Genomic DNA, 20,435 nt, shown 5'->3' with positions numbered 1-20,435 from the left:
TAAATTAGCCTGAAATTGCTATCCTGCTGCAAAGGCTCTTAAGACGGAAGGTGGTGCGGATACATTTTTGAAATTAATGGAATTTTGCGCGTTTGTATAAATAATGAGGTTGTAACCAAATCAATGTGGTAGCAATGACCCAGGTGTGTAAATACGAGAGCTTTGCATTATTTCTCTCACATTACAAAGCGCCCTGTCGACATTTGGGTTTAATTAAAAAAATGTGCAAAATCAAACAAGTGTGTGTGTTGTCATTTTCAATACATCCACAAGTGTTATTCAGGAGGATCGACGTGATTATAGCAGTGCATGTGTTTCAAATAATTAATGCACTAAAGTCACATTTGTTCTGAACATATCTGTACTTCATGACACACCCTGAAGAAGAATTGGAGTTTAATGACGCTCATCTCATCTAAAGGCCAACCCAGGGAAGCAGTCTCTCGGGGGACGCAAAGTTTGTTACAAAAACTATTTTGCAGAGAATAGGGTCCATTCCACAGACAAAGACCAAAATGACTGTATACTTGATGAAAAACCACGCTCAGCATCTAGTACAGTGGGGGCAGCACCATGTTTGTGCAGGTGTTAAATGTCAGGATTGCTTCAGTGGTTCACGGTTCAAGTTTCATGATGCAGTTTTGGCAAAAAAATGACTTACCACCATACAGATTCAATCCTCAATCTCACGTTTATGTAATAGACTGAGAGTAAAGAGAATAAATACCCTTAAAAGTCAGAAGAATCAGAATACACCGATACAGTGGTGTAGTGTGTACAGAGGCGGGCTTGGGATTGCATCTGTCAGTTGGTCAGTTCACCTCTGTGGCCCAGACTGAAATATCTAAACAACTATTGAATGGATTGCCATCCTATTTTGTACAGAGCTTTATAATGTCCAAGGGAAAATTATTCCTATCAACTTTGCGGATATACTTTACATTTCATTAAGCGCCACCAGGGAGTCAAAGTTTCTCAACATACATATGTACAGACATACACAGTTTTCAGAGGTTGATGTTTTTGGGAGGGGAGGGTTTATCTCTTGACGACTGTTGGATGGATTGTTGGTTTAAGACTTTTGTCCTCCCTTTGGGATGACTCGTAAGCATTTTTGTGGTTCTCCTGACTGGTTCCTCCAGCATCATCATGAAGTAAAATTTTTAGTTTGCCCAAGTCAGTTTTGGAACCAAATAACTGCAAACCTCTAATTGTCCATTAGACTCCACTTTTTGTTTTATACTAATTAGATAAGGTCCCCATGCCAACATGCTAAACTGCGATGGCGAGCATGGGAGACCGCAGGCTATAACATGCAAGACACGTGTCATTGTGAGCATGTTACCATGCCAGCATTAGCATTTAGCTCAAAGCATTGCTGGGCCCACGTTTAGCCACATAGCCAGTGTGGCTGTAAGATCTTCATGTCTTGTATAAATTGGAGTGAATGGATAGTGATTCATAGGTGAATGAGAACTGAGGACTAGATTCTTAGTGGACCCTGTGGAATTTAATAGAGTGACATTCACCACAAATATTCAGCTCTCCATTAGTCTGTATTCCTCAGCATCAATCACTGTCACTCTATTCATCTGGTTATGGGAATGTGCTTTGATGCTTGAGGACATTTACTGCAACTACGGCCGCTGGAAGTAATGCGAGAGAGTTTTGTGGTTGCAAAGTAACGTGACAGGAATGATGTGCATTTGGCCCACCTGTGAAATAGCGCACACACACACACACACACACACACTTTTACAGACCGTCTGACTCTTTTCCCGCCTTTGCATCTTGTCTCCCCTCACATTTTCTCTCAGTTCAATTTCAAATCAAACACACACACACACACACACACACACACACACAAACACACAAACGCACGCGCACAGGGTCGTGGAAACTAGGGCAATGGAAAGCCCCTTTCCTCCCTTCGCTCTCTCCCGGACTGCAGTTGTTAAGTCGACTGCATCACTATGACTCCCGACTATCGCAGCTGCCCACAGTACAATACTGCGTTAATGTGATTACTGCGTAATCAGTCTCAGAATAATGTGAATCAATTCTAAGCCCCGAAGGCAATTGCCATGGTTTCCAGTGGCAGAACTGCACGTCCCGCATCCATTCAGCTTCAGTTACATGATGGCAGCATGGTGGAAGTTCTCCGGCCTCCATCAGCGACACATAGAGAGAGGACGTGTCCCGGTCCAGGGGCCGCGTCCTTCGGAGGCTGCATTTCAGGACCGATCGCGTCACATTCGCGCGACTCGGCTGTCCCAATTCTGAAGGCTCTTTCAACAGCGGCCGAACAACTGTGTCCTTCCATAACCGAGCTTGAAGGATCCATCAGGTGGATCCTTTCCAGCCCAACTTATATCCCACGATTCATTGTGCGCCAGTGACAAACTTTTGAACCCTGGGCAACTGGAAAGGCAGCGCTAAGGGCGGATCATGCTGGTGACGACAAATAGGAAAACCCGCCATGGACCAAACCATGGTCTCATTTTGGCCATTGTCGGCCGGAGGGGTCAACGGTTTAGACCACGTCCTCCAAAGGAGGCGGGCCCTGAATTGAGATACAGCTAGAGTCTCTCATGTGTTCTCGACTAAGACTTAAAGACAATCTGATTTGTGAAGAATTCCTCTGTGAATCTCAGCATAGACAATAAAAGAGAGTCACATCTGGTTATATCTGTATGATGCAGGGCCGTAGTGCATGAATTAGATGAAATGCTTTGGGCTGTTGCTTTCTTCTGCACAGCAGTGTAACATATGGAGCTACGGTGCCATAGTTTGGACATGTGGTTGCTCAGCAGGTACTTCTTGCTTTTCTTTCAATCTATATTTATGATATTTTAGTTTCACATATACCGCATGTGAAATTAAATGGAAAGAGCTATTGAGAAGTGACAAGATTTTTATTCTTTTACCTCCTGTCACGACTTTCACTCACAGCAGGCTCCTGGGTCCTCTCATACACTAATATTGAGCCTGCGTTTTTTGGCAACAACCTTTGAGGTCAACAGATGTTGAGCAATATTAACATGCAGAGAGAATGTAGTAGTTCCACATGTACAGTACATCCGACATGGCTTTAGGATTCTCTCTGATCCCGACCAAGTGCCAAAACAGTGGATGCCAACCCTTAAAAAAACTAACCACACTGTACTACTGTCCAGGTTTTCCTGCCCCCGTGTTTATGGATTTCCTTGGATTTAATTATAGCCATTCCCTTTTCGTGGCTGTCACAAACTTTACATTATTGTTTAATTTCCCCGTCAACGGAGCCAGCCCCAGGATTTTGTTGGCACTGAACAAGATATTCTTGTGGCCCTTAAACGCTCCTATTGCAACCTGGGCCACTCTGTGGCATTAGATTAAACCAGATTTTTTTTTTATAAGTATAAGTACATTGGTCAGTGATATCCAGTCACCAGGCAATATAGCACGTCAGTCTACTAGAAGCACACAGAATTTACCCAATATTTAATTGTCACAACATTTTGCAATACACATCTCTGCCTCAAAGCCTCCTCTCAAATTCTCAAATCTTCAAATTTCCTTCAGTCTAATAATTAAAAACAAACTGGTTAATCTCTTTGCCGTGAAGTTCATGTGGTCTTTCTTAATCTGTCCAGTCACTCCAGTTAGTCAGCAGGTCTGGCTTGTACAGCTCTGATAAGCCTGTTTTGCTTTCGTGGCTGCAGACTGGACTCCTTCTCGCACCACATCCTGTGATGCAGTGTTCGTCGTCAGAGGTCGGGTCGTTACGACCAACAGCCGAACAGTTATTAGTTATGCAGGAGTGACTAATGACACATCAGAGAGAGTCTGGCAATTACGGGACCAGACAATAAACAGGATCTCCTAAGTCTGGGCTGTGTCTCAAGCTTCTGACCTGCTACACCCTCTTTATATGTAAAACCGTCTTGTGACTCACAGTGTCGGGTTGTGAAGTTTTAGGAAGATTAACTTTTTTGCCCAAACATGATTATCCATCCACCATGAAGAAACTGTTACAGTATATGTCTCTCATTTAAAGCTGAAATAGACAACATTTGGGCTTAAACTGGTCATTATGAAGTTAAAACTGTTAACATCATGTAACGTTAATTAGGATTTTTATGGTGGCTTATGGGAGCCAGAAAAACGATCGGTGTACATAGTGGTGTTGAGAACTTCCTCAGGAGTCGGCTCTGAGGAAAAGTACCTGCGTCCTCACCGGTGTCTTGCTACTGACGCGTCTTTACTACAGTGGCCAAACAACAATACCACCTGGAACCACTAGGGGGCACAAAAGTTTGCCTCTTTAAGGTCCCCCTCCACTCAAAAAAGTGTTTTTCTTCTGTTTCTGTCCTCTAAAATGTCTGACATTGACTATAGGGACTTGTATCTGAGCAAATTTTGTCACTACAGAGGTGTTTTCACATTCCTCTCCTCGAGGAGGAGATTTCTGTGGCCCTTCTCTGAAATTTGAAATTCAAACGAATCCTGGGGAAAGCTAGATCCCTCAGGTTTGTCGAATATGCCAAATGTGAAGCAAAGAAACCGGAAACTTTGAGTGCACGCAGATGCAGCGCATCCACGAGAGTACAGCAGGTGTGTCAGCAGACAGTGAGCGTTAGCATTTAGCATCCCAGAGAGGACGACAGGTGTGTCAGCAGACAGTGAGCGTTAGCATTAGCAGTTAGCGTCCACGAGAGGACGGCAGGTGTGTCAGCAGACAGTGAGTGTTAGCATTAGCAGTTAGCGTCCACGAGAGGACGGCAGGTGTGTCAGCAGACAGTGAGTGTTAGCATTAGCAGTTAGCGTCCACGAGAGGACGGCAGGTGTGTCAGCAGACAGTGAGTGTTAGCATTAGCAGTTAGCTTCCACGAGACGACGGCAGGTGTGTCAGCAGACAGTGAGCGTTAGCATTAGCAGTTAGCGTCCACGAGAGGACGGCAGGTGTGTCAGCAGACAGTTAGCGTTTGCCTTAGCAGTTTGTGAACATTTTATGGCTGAATCTCGCCGATGTCGTCTTGTTTGCGCACATTCTTCCACCGGTAAATCGAGCACGGGCAGCTGTGGTGGGCGGGGCGTGCGGCCTGTGTCATTTGCATATCATGAATATTCACAGTCTCAGAATTCCTCAATGAGGGAGAGAGAGTGAATGGTTTCCAGGCCCATTTCAGAGGAGTTTTTTGGGGTAAACAATGTTAAACAAAATATGAGGCATGGCAGATTATTTTTATATACTTGACAACGTGACCGGAGGGGCTCTTTAAACTCAGCAAATGTCGCTGCTTTCCATTAGGGTTAAATAAACACATTCAGATGACCTTATCGCGTTTAATGGATATCAGTGGAGGAGCCTCAAGTGTAACATTTGTGGAGCAAGATGACCTGTCATCTGCACAAGCTACGGCTCCTCTCCTCTGAAGAACAACTCAGTGCTTTAACAGCAGCGGACGAGCGCACAGATCCTCGAGGCCACTCGCCAGTGAAGTCACGGCAGGTGTTTTTCATTTCAACCAGCTGATGGAAAACACCTGCAGCCGAGCGTCGGCCTGGGCGAGGTCGAGTGTCAGTCGCTCTGCCCTCCGTGATTCAGTGTTGATTTACTCTGTAAAAATTGGACATTTTGAGCGGTCTACACGCATCTGGTGTGTCTGGGAGTCGGGGAGAAGTTAACAGGTTTCCACTGCGTTAGTCCGTGGAAGGGAGCGCAGAGTACTCCTATAAATGAGACCGCACCATTTCCTGTGAGTGGCAAATGCTTTAGTCACCAGGCTACTGTAACTGTGCGAACCCTGGACCAGGCTAAAAATGTTTCCATTCCTAGAGAGAGTGAAAGAGCAGGACAGAGAAAGAGAAAAAAACAAAAACAACGACCGCTGTCTGCTGCAGTTCTGTGACTTTTTTAATGGAATCTGTCGGTAAACTCTGTGTCTCAGACTCATACTGTGTATAAACAGAGATTCAAGGGTCAAAGTTAAAGCGACACTGATTTCATGAAACCGCGCGTCACCCGTGTCTCTGACTCTAGATAACTATTGCCACATCGACTACATTTCCGTTTCACAATGCTTCAACGCCGCTACGTTTGCACCTGCTGTCCACGCAACTACGGAGCTTTCGAGCGCCTGAAACAGAGAAATATCATTAAAAGAAGAGCTGCTCTCCCCAGTTTTAGTTTGAAAAGTCCAGGGGCGCATTCTAGTATGGGCGGAGAGATTTGAATACAATGACGCAGTCACAGTGACGCACTTAATCTTTTCAATTTTCTGTTTTTTTCAAGGTGAGTGGAGGTTGCAGCTACATCCAGTCTGTCAGTATCACTTATAGCGTGCAGTATTTGTCCTATGTCACGACTAACCCACTGCAGACGGCCACAGAAATTCGGTGCATTTGAAAAAACCAAAAAACAATCTACAATGCTGTTCTGGAGGCGAACCAAGACAAGACCTTGGCCCTATAAACGCGGGGAGAATAATAATCCAGTTTTGTTAAATACAATCTGTCACGAAGCCAAATCTGAAATCTGTTTTACGCCCAATTCAGCAGTTTCTCATCACTCAGCTCATGAACATCGGGCGAAATGCCCAAAAAGGGCAGAGGTAAAGTTATTTACATCGCAATGGTCATCCGTTGGAGTGTATTATGTTCTGGGGCTTTCCACCACCGCAGGGTTCACAAATCACACACGAGTTGCATTGTTAAAATCAACCAAGATGTTTCTCGTTTTGGTCCAGTTTTTTGGTCAACTCTTGCAAAGAGCTTGTACAGAAAACTGTGTGACGGATCTGTTCACTTCTGATCTGTGCTGCGGTGACTGTGGGTGCATTATATGTTATCACATAATGCAGCAGGTCTCTGTCTCATTTAAACAGATTCTTCGAGGTCTATTTGTGTGACAAATAAGGTTATTCGTCACACAGAAACATGACCTAATTCTCATTTTGTCCTTGGATTAAAAAAAATTGTGAATTTACCATACACCACATCTTATCTCTGTGTGTGTGTGTGTGTGTGTGTGTGTGTGTGTGTGTGTATTGTGATCCCTTTATGACAGCCTTCAAAATGTTCATATTTGTCATTTTGACTTCCGATGTTTTGTCATCATAAAAGTACAGGGAGTTGCACACATCCTATAAAAAAAGTTGTGCTGAACAATATCCATGTTGTATCGGCCGTAGATAGATCACCTCTAGTATAACAGAACGAGTCCTCAACATGACCATACACGGCATCATTTTGACGGTACGAGCTGAAATATGACTTTCATTTGTTTCGTTTGTTTAATTTCCTCTCTGAGAAAATATCTAATAGCCCCATTATCAAGTGGTCGTGTGTATTTGACCACATGCTGAGTACTTGTGTCACAGTTTCATCCCTGAAGGCAAGATGAACAGACATTGTAACTAGTATGTATAATGGGAATTTCCCTCAGGTCAACAATAACCCAAATCTTTATGAAAACACACAAATGCATTTGTGCCAGTCAAAAGGTGGACACAGTGATTATGAGCCTTAGTGACTTATTCTCACAAGACACTCCAAATCAACTGCATTTTTTCCCCATCTATTCCCTTAAAGAATTTAATCCTCAAGTCGGACGGGGTCAACTGTGGTCCCCAACGGGGTCTCTGAAGGTTTCAAAGCGCCACAAACATGTGCATGTGCCCAATTATATAAACGTCTTTTAATATTTTAAAAGTAATGCTAAGGAGAGCTAATCAGCTGAGAGAGCGAGAGACATTAACAGAATCTAGAGGACAGTCCCTGACACCTCTTGCCACTGTCCTTCAGACAGAAAAAGACGTGGCACTCTCTCCGGTGACCCTCTGTCAATCACAAAGGGACATATATCGGGAGTTGGCGGGGTTCGAAATGAAACTCTCTCACATTTTCATATTGAGCGAAAATGGATAATTGATTGAAAATCAAACACCCACAAGGAGCCCGAAACAAAACCAATAAAGCAAATCTGAGATTCCACATCAGTTTTTTTCTGATAAAACCACCACGCGTCGACCACAAACTTCAGTCTTTTGGTCTCACACTGTCAGACATTTCGTATTTTCCGCGCCCTTTAATAAAACCCTTTTATTTATATTCACTTTACAAGCTGTTTCGAAAATATTCCATTGAGCACCCATGGAGTTGAAGCCAGTAGAATAAACCCAATACACATGAATACCATTTCAACATTAACAACTTTGTGTATGCATAGCTGGTATGAAGTAATAAGACAATGCTAATAATGTGTGTAACGTACAGTACATTGGTTGTTTCTTGGCTGAGTTCCTCATTCCTCTCACCAGTGTGTGGAATGACGGGAGACAGGCCAGATTAATGTCTGCACAGTGAAATCCAGCGACATTCTTCGTGCTACATTGTCATACATCACGTGTGTCAACCGACATACGAGCAGGGCTCTGTGCTGGCAGCTTATTTGGGCTGAATGTTACTCATATGAAACTAAAAACCCTCGATGCCAGTAGATCAGGACTGATTAACGCCAATAGTTTACTCTGCGTGCTGACCTGGTTTCTCCCAGAGTTAGAAAAAAAAGCAAAAAACCCAGTGCATATTATAAAATTCGGAATCACTTAATCATTTCCAGCCACTGGGAATTCTCTCTGTACCTTGGAGGAGGCGGCGCTCCCTCTCTCTAGCCTCCTTTCTCTCTCGCGTCACCCCGGGACACCAATATAATGTTGGCCTGTGTGACCTGCGACTTCACAGAGGCAAAGCCTTTGACTGACGGTGCTCCACTGTAATTATTGCCGCTGCCGCCGTTTCCAGCGCTCTCGCTCTGCGGCCCCCTGCAGAGGCGTGTTTGCTCCTGATGGGAACCACATTGCGGGATCTACCTGGTTAGACAGGGACTTCAAAGGCACTTTAACTCTTTACCCCTGTTTCCATTGCAATTATCCACAACACACACACATACACGCACGCACGCACACACACACACACACACACTCCAGTATATTCGCTGTGGGAACAACGCTTGGCAGGTATTTAAGTGAGGAAAACAAAGCAAAGCCCTGTTCTGGCGTCGGACCACATTGTGCACAGTGTCTACACGAGCGAACTGTTTGCACATCAGTCATCGCTTCATGACCATGTCTCAAACTGTAGTTTGGGTTTCTTTGAAAGGAAATGTCTCCTCCTTTTATCTTATTGTCGTTGTTCTTTTTTTTTTTTACCCCTGCACTTTGGCCCTTGCTACAAGATTTGGATGATGCTTCTTGCATTGGCACCGCACGTAAACTGTGTTATGGGAAAATGCAGTGATCCAATGTGGTTGACAAACTCTTAAAGTACTTGGACGACTTAGGGATACTTACCCGTCCTCAATGTTGTCGATGTATCTCTGCAGACGGGGATGGTAAATAACCAAAACATTTCATTAGTGTGAGTTTGTTTTTATGGCATATTCCTTGTAACGCTCCAGCCCGTTCCCGTTCTGCAGCAGCTTACGGCAGCACATTAAAGTTTGGAGAGGGAGAATCTTAAAAAAGATTTGCTTTCATACTTGAACTGATCATTCCGTCTTCCCACGATTGCAGGCAGGGTCGTGACCTTTGTTTGCCCTGTTGGGGTTGTGGGCAATTCTCTGTGACACTCTTCAACCTACACATTGTAAAACACTGTCTGCATTATGCCACATGTACTGACCGGTGTGGTTGCCAGAGCCTGGTACATCAATGTTCTTTTTCAACAGGTGCACGCGTAAATGCAAAAACGCAGTCACATACCATCCTGCCTTTAGCACAGGGAGCGGATGTTCATGCGGACCGGCCGTCGGTCAGATCTTTTCCGAAGTGAAGAACATATGGAGGCTCTGCGGTGCGCAGCAGCCCTCACAGCAGGATGAGCCCCTCTATGGTCTCCTCTCATGCGCACATATCTACAGGGGAGCACTGGGGAGCAGCGTGGAAATCATTTCACTCTGTGGAAAGAAACTAACAATTGTATAATTCATTGGTGAGTGGAATCAAACCCTCATGTCATCTGTGCATATGGTCAATCCCTCCCTCCCTCTTGCTTTTTATCTATCTGTGAAAAATTCACACGTCATAACTCAGAACTCTACTCAGGCCATCTATCCAAGTCATCTTTTTCTCTTTGTCTCTTCCGCTCTTTTCCAACCCACGTGTCATACAATCTACATTTGCTCTCTGGGCAGGCTTTTACAGGTTCGCATAGTCTGAACGCTGAGCCTCGAAAGCCGCAAATCTAATTTTCCCATGGCTGCTGCCATCCCCGAACCCCTCCGCCCCCTCCACCCCCCGCCGCTCGGAGTTGTGTTCACTGCCCGAGAGGACAGGAAGTTTGGATGTAAACCAAGGTTGGGGACCGCAGGCCACAGCTTGGCATGAGGTCACCCTATGGTTTCACTCACTTGAGCTGTGATAAAGGCCGCAGTGTGGACGCCGTACGAGACGCCGCAGGTAAACAATGTGTTTGATGATCAAAGCACAGCGTTGTTCATGCTGTCTTTGGGGGAACGAGAACACGGGGGCTGCGAGGGCGACTTTGTGAATGTGGCCATTGTGTGCAAATGTGTGGTGTGTGGTGTGTTTGTATATATCTTTTAAAATAGATATAACATTATATTGTGGCACAAAAATGTACTGTATGTTTTTCAGAAAGTTAATTGATGGTCTGTATGAATAATTATTGATATCTGCAATGGTGTCAGTAGAAAACGGTCAACATAATATAGGTAATCTAATCATTGAATTACAAATAAGAGTTGTTGTAGAGTTGTAGAAAATATTTAATGACCCTTAACAATCATTCATTATTCACTTCAATGTGTAATGTGTACGGATTTATGTTGATTTTGTTTGATATATTTGTGGGGTCCAACAGCACAAATTATAAATGGCTGTGGAGAGTTGAGACTTGATGTTACAGTTAAAGGTATGATTGGATCTGGGTCAAGTTAGAGTCGAAGTCATGCATTCGGCAATTTGGGTGTGATGGTTGGTGAGGTTCGAGTCACAAACTAGACTCTTCTCAGCTCTACCACCTCTTGTCACCCAGGGGGGGGGGGTTTCACAACCAGCCGGGTTTGAACCAGCGCGGCAGCCAACATCCAGCCCAGAGAGAGACTCTGGTGTTCCTCCTCTGCCTCCTCTCCTGACACCTCCCGATGATGCTCCTGCCAGCATTGGCTCTAATTAGCCAGCAGAGCAGCCAGTGCTTCGCCTAGAGCCAAACCCTGCAAGTGATTTCAGCTCCACCTGCTCCTCTGACAGCACCTGCTGAACCTCCAGTCACCCGCCGAGGAGCCTGCCGGGAGATCCAGACTCTGCCGCGGTGTCATCTCCACCACCTGCCGTGACTCATGGTGCTGAACCTGCTCCAGTCCCGTACGGCGAGGAGGATCTCCGCGGGGTGCCGGGCACGAGCTCCGCTGTGGTGCCAGCAGCTCATCTAACGCCACCTCCTGTCACCGCTACTGAGCAGACTGACAGGACCCTCAGCCGGGATGAGGCCACATCGCAGGCCGAGGGTGGAACCAAAGACGTCGTCATCTGGTTCAGAAATCTCTCTGCTGCTGTTACCCGAAGATGCAGAATAAAAAACAATTCCTCAGTCTGATTATTACATTGTTCATACTCTTCTTCGGGTTTTTTTCAAAACAATGACACTGTTTATTCATTTGCAGTCCGTCTCCATCAGCCAGTTTGATTTATTTTGATATCTTTTTTTTTCACATTTGCAAAATTCAAGCAATAACAGAGTGATACAGTTTTTTAAACCCAATACTGATGTTGATATTTGAGAGTACCATAACCTCTGATGTTAACTCAGTTGAAGCAAAAGTAGCAAATAAACTTTTTTTTAAAATACTTTGGTTACAGAAGTTACAAGTCAAAATTCAAAATTCTGCTTGAATACGTATTGTAATGAAGATGCTCTATACTAAAAGTCAAATTGTTAATGATGCAGAACGGCCCATTTCAGAATTATGCATGTTATATAACTGAAACATAATCAGTGATGCATTGAAGTACACAACTATAAAAAAAAAAAGGGGAAACTGGTGAGAGTTTACTGCTTCTGTGACACCAGGTTGTTCTGCTCTCAGTGTCAGTGAAGTAAGAAACATCTGACTGTGTTACCAAGGGACTATTGCATCATATGACCCATTTAGTGCAAAAAGGGTAAGGAGGGGGACCATACAGGTGTAAAATGTACCACTTCATCTATGCTTTGATATGGACATTTCACTGAAGTCTGTGTATGATTTTCTTGTCTGTGAGAATCCAAGGTGAGCAGAAAAACACGTCGACATGAACAAACCGCGCCAGTCGGCCTTCATCAGGGCGTGGGAAAGAAAAGGAGCTTAGACTAACAGGCTGTTTGGGTTTTTGCACCAAAACTACACAGCAAAACTTTCTAAAGGTAAAAAAAAAAAAACACATGCTGGGAGAATATTTTCACTCCTTCAACAACGCCTGCAGCTTTAATACGATGTGATTCATCGCGTGAATGTTTGAGGAAGTTTCACGTCACAGAGATGAGCTGCTGAACTGCTCCACTAAATCCTTTTGGACCTTTGAGCCAGCGGTTGACCCGCGTCGGAGGGGCCCCTCCAGGCCTCAGCCTGGCAGGGCCTCGGTGGGTCAACCGCTGACCACCAGGCGCTTGCCTCTCCCGCGCCCCGTCGTGGGCCGGGGGCAGCAGGAGGCCCCGGGGGGTTTTAATGAGATTATACTGTAAGTGTTATCAAAGGTCCTTGTGGGGAGATTCAGGTGTCTGGGATGTGAGTTTCAGGATCAACGCGCGCATAATGTCGACTGTCGGGCATATTTTGGACTCAACAGGCGAATTCCAGACAGAAATGATGTCATGGGTAAGAAAACCATCCGTTCAGCTTTTTAAAAATGTATTTCTCTGCAGTTTTCTCTATCGCCTATCTTCTTTAATGAGCAAAGAGTGAAAACATTGTCAGTTTGGTTGGTTTCTCTGGCGACATTATGCAAATGTCCGTCACCGCTCAGACTCCGGGTAATGATCTTCGCAAGGTGTGGCTGCTCATCACTTGACGGTGATTTGAGCCGACCGTTTGACCCAGTCACGTCTTCCCACACTTGAGACTAAGCATTTTTAATGAGTCTCCCATGACTCATCCTTTTGTTTTCTCCAACCCTGGCAGGCTAATAGGGACGTCAGGGTTTGGCATTGGAAAAAAAATCAGTTATACTTAGTGGACAAGCAACAGAAGTTGCAGTTTTGCTGCTGTGGGGGAAATATGACAGGGAAGACATTTCACAGTTGAATCAAAAGCCTTGAACAAAACAGGTGTCTTTGGTCGTGGAGATAATAACTGTACGTTTATTTCAGAAAAAAGGTCTTATCGCAGACGATCTTAAACGGGGGAGTTGGCTCTCCAGTGGATTGCAACTTTCCAGCAAATCTACCTCTGTCGAGATTCTTGCACGTTCGATGCCCGCTCCTTTTCCCCCGGAATCATCCCTCCAAATAAATGCGCCATGAGACAGAAGGACGGAGCGAAGACAGAGCGAGCGAGAGTCAGAGGTCGGGAGACAGTCTGCCAAGCGGCCAGCCATGCAATCATCCATCCAGACAGTCAGACGGACAACATGCCCCCTGTTGCCGTTCCCCCTCCAGGTGGACGAGGTCAGTGGCCCAGTCCTGTTGGCGTGTGCTTCTCAGAGACTCTCTCGAAGAGGAACCCCCCCCCCCCGAGAACATCTGGAGGTTTGTGCGGCTGAGTGAACAACCCACTGTACAATGTTGTGACAGGGGACCATGTTGTCCGTCTGAGGATCTCACCGAGACAAGAAACGTTTCTCTGAATTGGAAGGAAAGCGATTTCATTTGTGCCCCTGAAGTATTTCCCACGTGTTAACGTGCGTGCACCTCGGGGCCTATGAACAAAAAAAAGAGAGGTTATGTCTGTTCGAAGGTGTGTCCGTGTGACCTGAGCGTGGTTTTTACTTTCAGCGCAACAGGCTGTGAAAGTGAACAACTGAAAGCAATGAAGTTTAAAAAAAAAAAAGTCCTCGGCGTGTTCCAGCCGCAGCAGGGGCCGCGTCGAGCACTCCACCCCAGCAGATGTCGACGGCCGCGAGGCTACGGCGCGAGCGCTCGCTGGACGGAGAACCTTCGCGCGTTGAGGAGCGGGTTTCCCCGGGCCCAGAGGTTTATTGGCTTCTGACTCGAATGTTGACAGTACGTGTCTTCTCACAGAAAACCCCCGCGTGGCGTCTACGAGGGCCTCAGGGGCCACATAGGGGCCTTTGAAGTGGTGGAAACTCACACACGGCGACAGACAAAAACATATACACGCCTCAACGAGATCCTAATCCCAACATTAACCCCTGGATCTCCAGACCTCACAACTAAGAGTTAGAACCGGTAAACTAACGTGATCGGGTGAGCGTAACACACCGACTGCTCTTTACGTGTCCATTTGCAAATGAAGACCTCCACACACACGCCAGATAGTGTATGACGATGCATTGGTCAGTTGTGATGGAACCATTCATGGTGTAAATCACTGCCGGCTTTGCCTTCGAACATGTCTTTCTTTCATATCTCATTATGGCTCTCGTCGTCACCCCTCTCTTCTTCCTTCCTCTCACAACATCCACTCTGGTGTCAGTTGGTCAGGGCCCCAAATTGTGCCGGGGAGTAAACAACCCCCTTTCGATTTGTCTTTAAAAATGGCAAAAACACCCTTCAAAGCTCCGATGACTAATGATAGGAGCCCAGTAAACACTCAGTCCACGTTTCAAAAACACGAGACCTCCTCATTTCTGAAGCGGAAGAAGAGCTAATAAATACTTTGGCTCTCGAGATAAGACGGACAATTCTTCTCTTTTTGACACTAATATTTACAATGACCTCTCGCAAAGAGTTTTAGTGACCATAATCTATCATGTCAAGCTATTGATGTAGAACAACAGGCCTTTTAGAATTTTAAGTGTAACACTCGCACTCTAATTACAATGTCGCATCAGTAAGATACTATTTAAAAAACTGTAAATCTCAAAATGTACTGCCCATATACCTGCCGAGCACCACACGGGAAAAAGGCAGCTGAGGAGCCAGATGTTCAAAATAAAGCTATCTGACTTCCATGTGCTAATGCTGATGTTGGCTCACGTCGGCCACACAATTTTCAATGTGCTGTTTAAAACAATAAGAATTAAAAACAATTCATTAATGCAGCTTCAATAAATGTCACAGACATGGGTACGAATGTGTTTTTCAGGCGTGGGTCGATACTCGGTGGCACATACAGAGATGGATATGTTTTTAACCCTAATCCTCCCGTTCAAATCAAGTATGAACCAGTCAACCTTGCTGATGGACACATCGACAGTCACTCCCGGGGAGGAAGAAAAGGAGAAAGGACCTATGCTCAGACTTCTCCGGCCTTTTCCGGGAATTTTAAACACTGTAAATGTCTCCCCCACTAAACGTTTAGCTACCGCTGCCCCTCGAAAGCATTTTGTTCGCCATCACACTGATTCAGCCATTAAAGGGGAGCCAGGAAAGCAGCTGGGATCGGCAGCTCTCTTTGTAAAAGATCAAGGTTTTCCATGAGCTCACCCGCGCCTTTCCAGGATATGTTTGAAGCTAAAGCCATTACATCCAGGACCTCGTGTCAACCTCCCCCTGACACCGCACAAGTTCAGTTTCCGCTGTGCTCCTTGCAACCGCCATGCTGTCGCTTCAAAGTTTGGACTAGTGAAGTATATTAATATATAGTTTACTAAGCTCTCGCTCATGAATGAGCAGTAATATAGTTTGTGTTCTGTTCTCAACGAGTGTCAAGCTTTTAATGAGACTCACCTCTGGTATTGAAATACTGTTTGTTCACAATTCAAAACTGTACCACAGCTGTAGTAAAATCTCATCTTCAGCCCTAATGTGGCTTCAGATGAGTGTGTTGTGTGTGTGTGTGTGTGTGTGTGTGTGTGTAGTTCACACTGAGGAAGAAAGTTTCATTACGAAACCCTGGGAAAAACAAAGTGTGTTGACAACAAACTGCACATTTTCTCACCCTCTCTGGACCCTTTTGGCCCAAACCAGAGATATGACAACAATACATGAAATATGATGACTTGTCTCTAGTTAAAGCTACAGTGTGTAATATTTAGAAGAACTTATTCATGGAAATTGAATATATTGTCCCTCCGTGTTCATATATGTATAATCACCTGCATGAGTTAAATATAGTTACATGAGGTGGACCCGACTTCTGTGTAAGTTGGCATGTTGGATACGGAGTGTTGAATACGGTTGATGCACAGAATGTTCCAAAACTACGCACATTCAGCGCTGCCGGAAATGGAATCAGCGGTGCGCCACCATAAAGTGTCCCCCGTCGGTTGCTCAGTTGGTTGCAACTTTACCGCCAGATGCCGCCAGAAAATTACACACTGGCGCTCCAAGAAACCTTTTGAAGAAAGTTGAAGAGAGTCGACAGACATACTTGTGGCTCTGTGAAGCTGTACTTTGAGTGCAATGCTAACACCAGCATGCTAACATGCTCACGACATCAATGGTAACATACATGTTTACCATTTTCACCGTCATAGTTTAGTCTGTTTGCATGCAGCATAATGGCATTAGTTCTATACCAAAGAAAAGTCAGTGGACCAGATTGACTAGTGTTCGTCTTCTAGGGACCTTGAATGTCTGTCGCAAATTTCATTCTTTCATTCTTTTCCAATTTATTTCCATGTCATTGGCTCGGCGGTGACAGTGCCCACACATGCAGTGCGATAAAGGGTAGGCCTGAAGTAGAGGCACTTTTCAAAAGCACGCACAAAGACACGTGCGCAGACACTCGAGGCATGAGAAGTTAACCTTCGCTGCACAAAAAGCAGTGAGCTGAAGTGCCGCTACGTAATGCTGTAATCAGTCGGAGCAATTTGACACAAGGTTAAGTAAACTACTCAGACTCTCCGGCTGACAGTAATACCCGACTGCATGTGAGGAGGCGAATTTTCATCTAATGACCAAATTGGGCTTAGACGGAGCCCGAGACCTTATGGAGGTGAAGTCACAGTGAGAGTGGGAATCTACAGCGTTTCTGTTACTCGTCTGCTTTCCATGTCACTCTATTTCGTCAAGCATGAAATAATGAACTCAGCAGAACCTGTTTGTAGGTTAAGCCACAATAAATACAGTACCACTGCAGGAGAACACCAGACGTCTAGCTACACTGAACTATAAAAACCTATATCAAGTGTAGTGTTGTGTCGCATGAAAATCTGTTTTTCTTTGTTAAATCAGCATTAAAGAAAATATATAGGTCAGTGTCCTAGGTTAGGAAGTTTAGGAAGAGATCGTGGTGGGCACTTTGTGCCAGGTCACCTGCTGTCATACTTACTACAGCCACTAGAGGCCGTCTCGCGACTAAACAAGATCATGGGTCAGGTCATAAAAAAGCTGTTTGTTCTGACGGTCTCAACGAAAACAGCTGTGTGTACTGCTGGACAGTATAAACTATAACACTCCATTCGAATTTAATAAGACCATCATATGTTTGTAATGTCAAATATTTGTTAATCGGTAAATATAGCTGTTTGACTTAACGTATTAGGGTAAAAGTCTTGAGAGGCATAAAATGGAAACAGGCATGTGAAAAGAACAGAGACTCATGTTTAAACTCACATTTAAAACTCTAAGTGAATAACTGCACTGACGATGGAAAGCTAGTCGTAGCCGGCCAAAGCTTCACTTGTTTTTTCCCATCGTCAGGGAAGGAGCCGTGACTCTAGAATATGAGGCCACCTTTCACCTCTTAACTCTGCCACACCTCAGTCCCCCGGCCGAGCAGATTCCCTCAGGTCTGATCACACACAAAGACATCGTGCGCATACTCACATGAATCCAGGACGCATCTGACGCACGAACACGTGTCAGAGATTACGTGAAGAATATGTACCATGTAATGTAGATTGCGCACACGCACGCACGCGACCCTCAGACACTTTACATATGTTACGTTAAGCAGACGTCAGCCTCGGTCAGGTGGGAGCAGAAAGTAGTTGAACTCATCTGGGGAAATCCAACAGGAGACGTAAGACGCTTGACGTAACAGAAAAAGTAAAAAAAAAAAGAAACGATTTCTGCTTATGGCATTTTGTGGCAACTGACAAAAGATTAGCACAGCGGAGTCGTCGCCGTCTGGGTCCCTGTTCCCCACCAAAGTGAAAATACGCTGCAAAAAAACCCCCAACATCTTTGAAAGTCATTATTAAAAGAATCATTTAGCATTAAGCAACACTCCTTTCTCAGAAGTGATGTTCTGTTTCCCTGGGCCGTGGAGAACCGCGACCATGGCAACAGTCTATTTGTTATGGCCGCGCCGAGTCCAAACCATCAGGAGGAGAGAGACACCCGGAGATAAAGGGGCGTGAAAACAGAGAAAGAGAGAGAGAGAGAGAGAGAGAGAGAGAGAGAGAGAGAGGCAGGGTGGAGGAGGCTGCAGTGTTTCAAACACCTACAGCAAGCTGCCCAACCGTTGAGCTTCGTTTGGCACTGACTGGGCGACACTGTACCTCCCACAGGAACTTGGGAAAATGGGAGCAGGTGAATTTTAGAATGGCGATTGAGGTGGCGGAAAAAAGAGACAGGATAGATGTTCGTGAACTTTCACATATGAAGGAGAAAAAGGTCCTGACGTCGTCTCACACACATTATGGGAGATTGTCCATGCGAGGTTCGGCTCAGTTCAGTTCAGGGCGCCGTCTGATCAGAGTGTGCAAGAGAAAATGATAGTAAACGGTAACTCTCTGGACGACTACCTGCTCCACTCAAACATTACATTACACAGACTCCGTACCGGGCAGGTGGCAGGGTAAAAGATTAACCCCAGGCTCCGTGTCTGGACACTTGCACGCTCACGCGCGCAAAACTCCCCCGGAGAACGTCTGGAGAGGTTCGCGGTTTCCTGTGCGAAAGTGTGAGATCTGCAGCAATTGTCACGAAGGGGTTGTCACGAGGAGTTTTGCCTCATCTTCTGCAGTCGGGAGCAACTCTTACTCAATGCCACGCAGAAGAGGTGTGGACTCACACGATTTGGACTCCTGTCTCCAGTCTGTTGACCTCTGACCAAATCAAAACAGAAATCGTAACTCAAAATACGGAAACTCAACACAAAACCAATTTGACTAATCAACACGAAAGGCTACAACATCTTCTCTCCCTATAGCATTGGTCACATTGCTTTTACATACAGTTCACAACTTTGGAGCAAAGATCGTGTGTATGGTACGCTCAGGTTCTTGCCTCCTTAGGGAATAAATACAAGACTATACAAGGGATTTATCTATTGTCATTATTATATCTACATTTATAATTCTGTCAAAATGTTGGCAAATAGAGAGTTAACCCTTTAAAGAAAAGAAAAACATAACATTTATGGCATTAATACTGCATTTCCAGGTAACGTGTTGAAAACTCTTTGTTCCTTTTCCCTTGTCATACATTGACCTTTTGCCTTAGCTATTACAGTGTTGGTCTCGTTTGCTCTGAAATGGTTCATCGAAAAATTTGATTGCATGGGACTTGGTGCAGACACGGTTCAAGGTTTCCACGCGGCGCATCCTTCATCTTTCTACGGAGAGAGCAAACACGAGGCCGCCTACAAGCAATCCGCAGTTTGAGCGGCAACCGGCTCGTTCACACAAAGTGTGTACGAGGTCCATCATCCGCCAGTTCTCGAGTGTGAAACAAATAGCAATAAAAAAAAAGCGCAAAGGGGTGAGGCCAATCTATCGCACAACGGCGATGGGGATTTTTTGTCAATATGCTGTTGTCATAGGAACAAAACCTGAAACAAGCGTGCTGGGATGAAGTGCTCCCATGCTGCGGCCTGCCAGAGAATAATGTGATACTGACACACGACCTTGGTCTTGTTTAATCTTTTATCACCATTGCTGCATATTGGCTCAGCAGCAACATTAAAGGGAAAAAAAACAAGGGGAAAACACAGCACAAAAAACCTGTTGCTACTTAAGTTTCTTGTCTGGCTTCTTAGGAACTTAGCTCTACTTTGTTATTATGATTCCTGACTGCGTGCTGTCGAGCCGACGAGGGGCTCGGCTAAATGAATGGGCTTTTGAGTGGTTTTTAATAATCACAGATTACGAGAGCGTGAAGGTGTTTTGGCCTGTTACATTGTACAGTTTGCATCAGTACAAATATAGCATCCGTTAGGGTTTTACAGTTTTAATTACAGGAAGCAACAAGTGAGTGTAACATCCAGCATAAACACAAAAAGTCTGGTGGCTCACACACACGCACACGCACACACACGCAACACACACACACACACACACAGTGACCTGTGTGAACACTGTGACGACACCTTCAGTGTGTTGTTCTTGTCTAAGGTCTTGGATCGGCATGTTGCACTCTTGTTTCATGACTCCACGCTGAAC

The sequence above is a fragment of the Scophthalmus maximus genome, chromosome 1 (genome assembly GCF_022379125.1).
Source record: "Scophthalmus maximus strain ysfricsl-2021 chromosome 1, ASM2237912v1, whole genome shotgun sequence".
In the NCBI taxonomy this organism is placed as follows: domain Eukaryota; kingdom Metazoa; phylum Chordata; class Actinopteri; order Pleuronectiformes; family Scophthalmidae; genus Scophthalmus; species Scophthalmus maximus.
Note: the sequence above shows the minus strand (reverse complement) of the source record.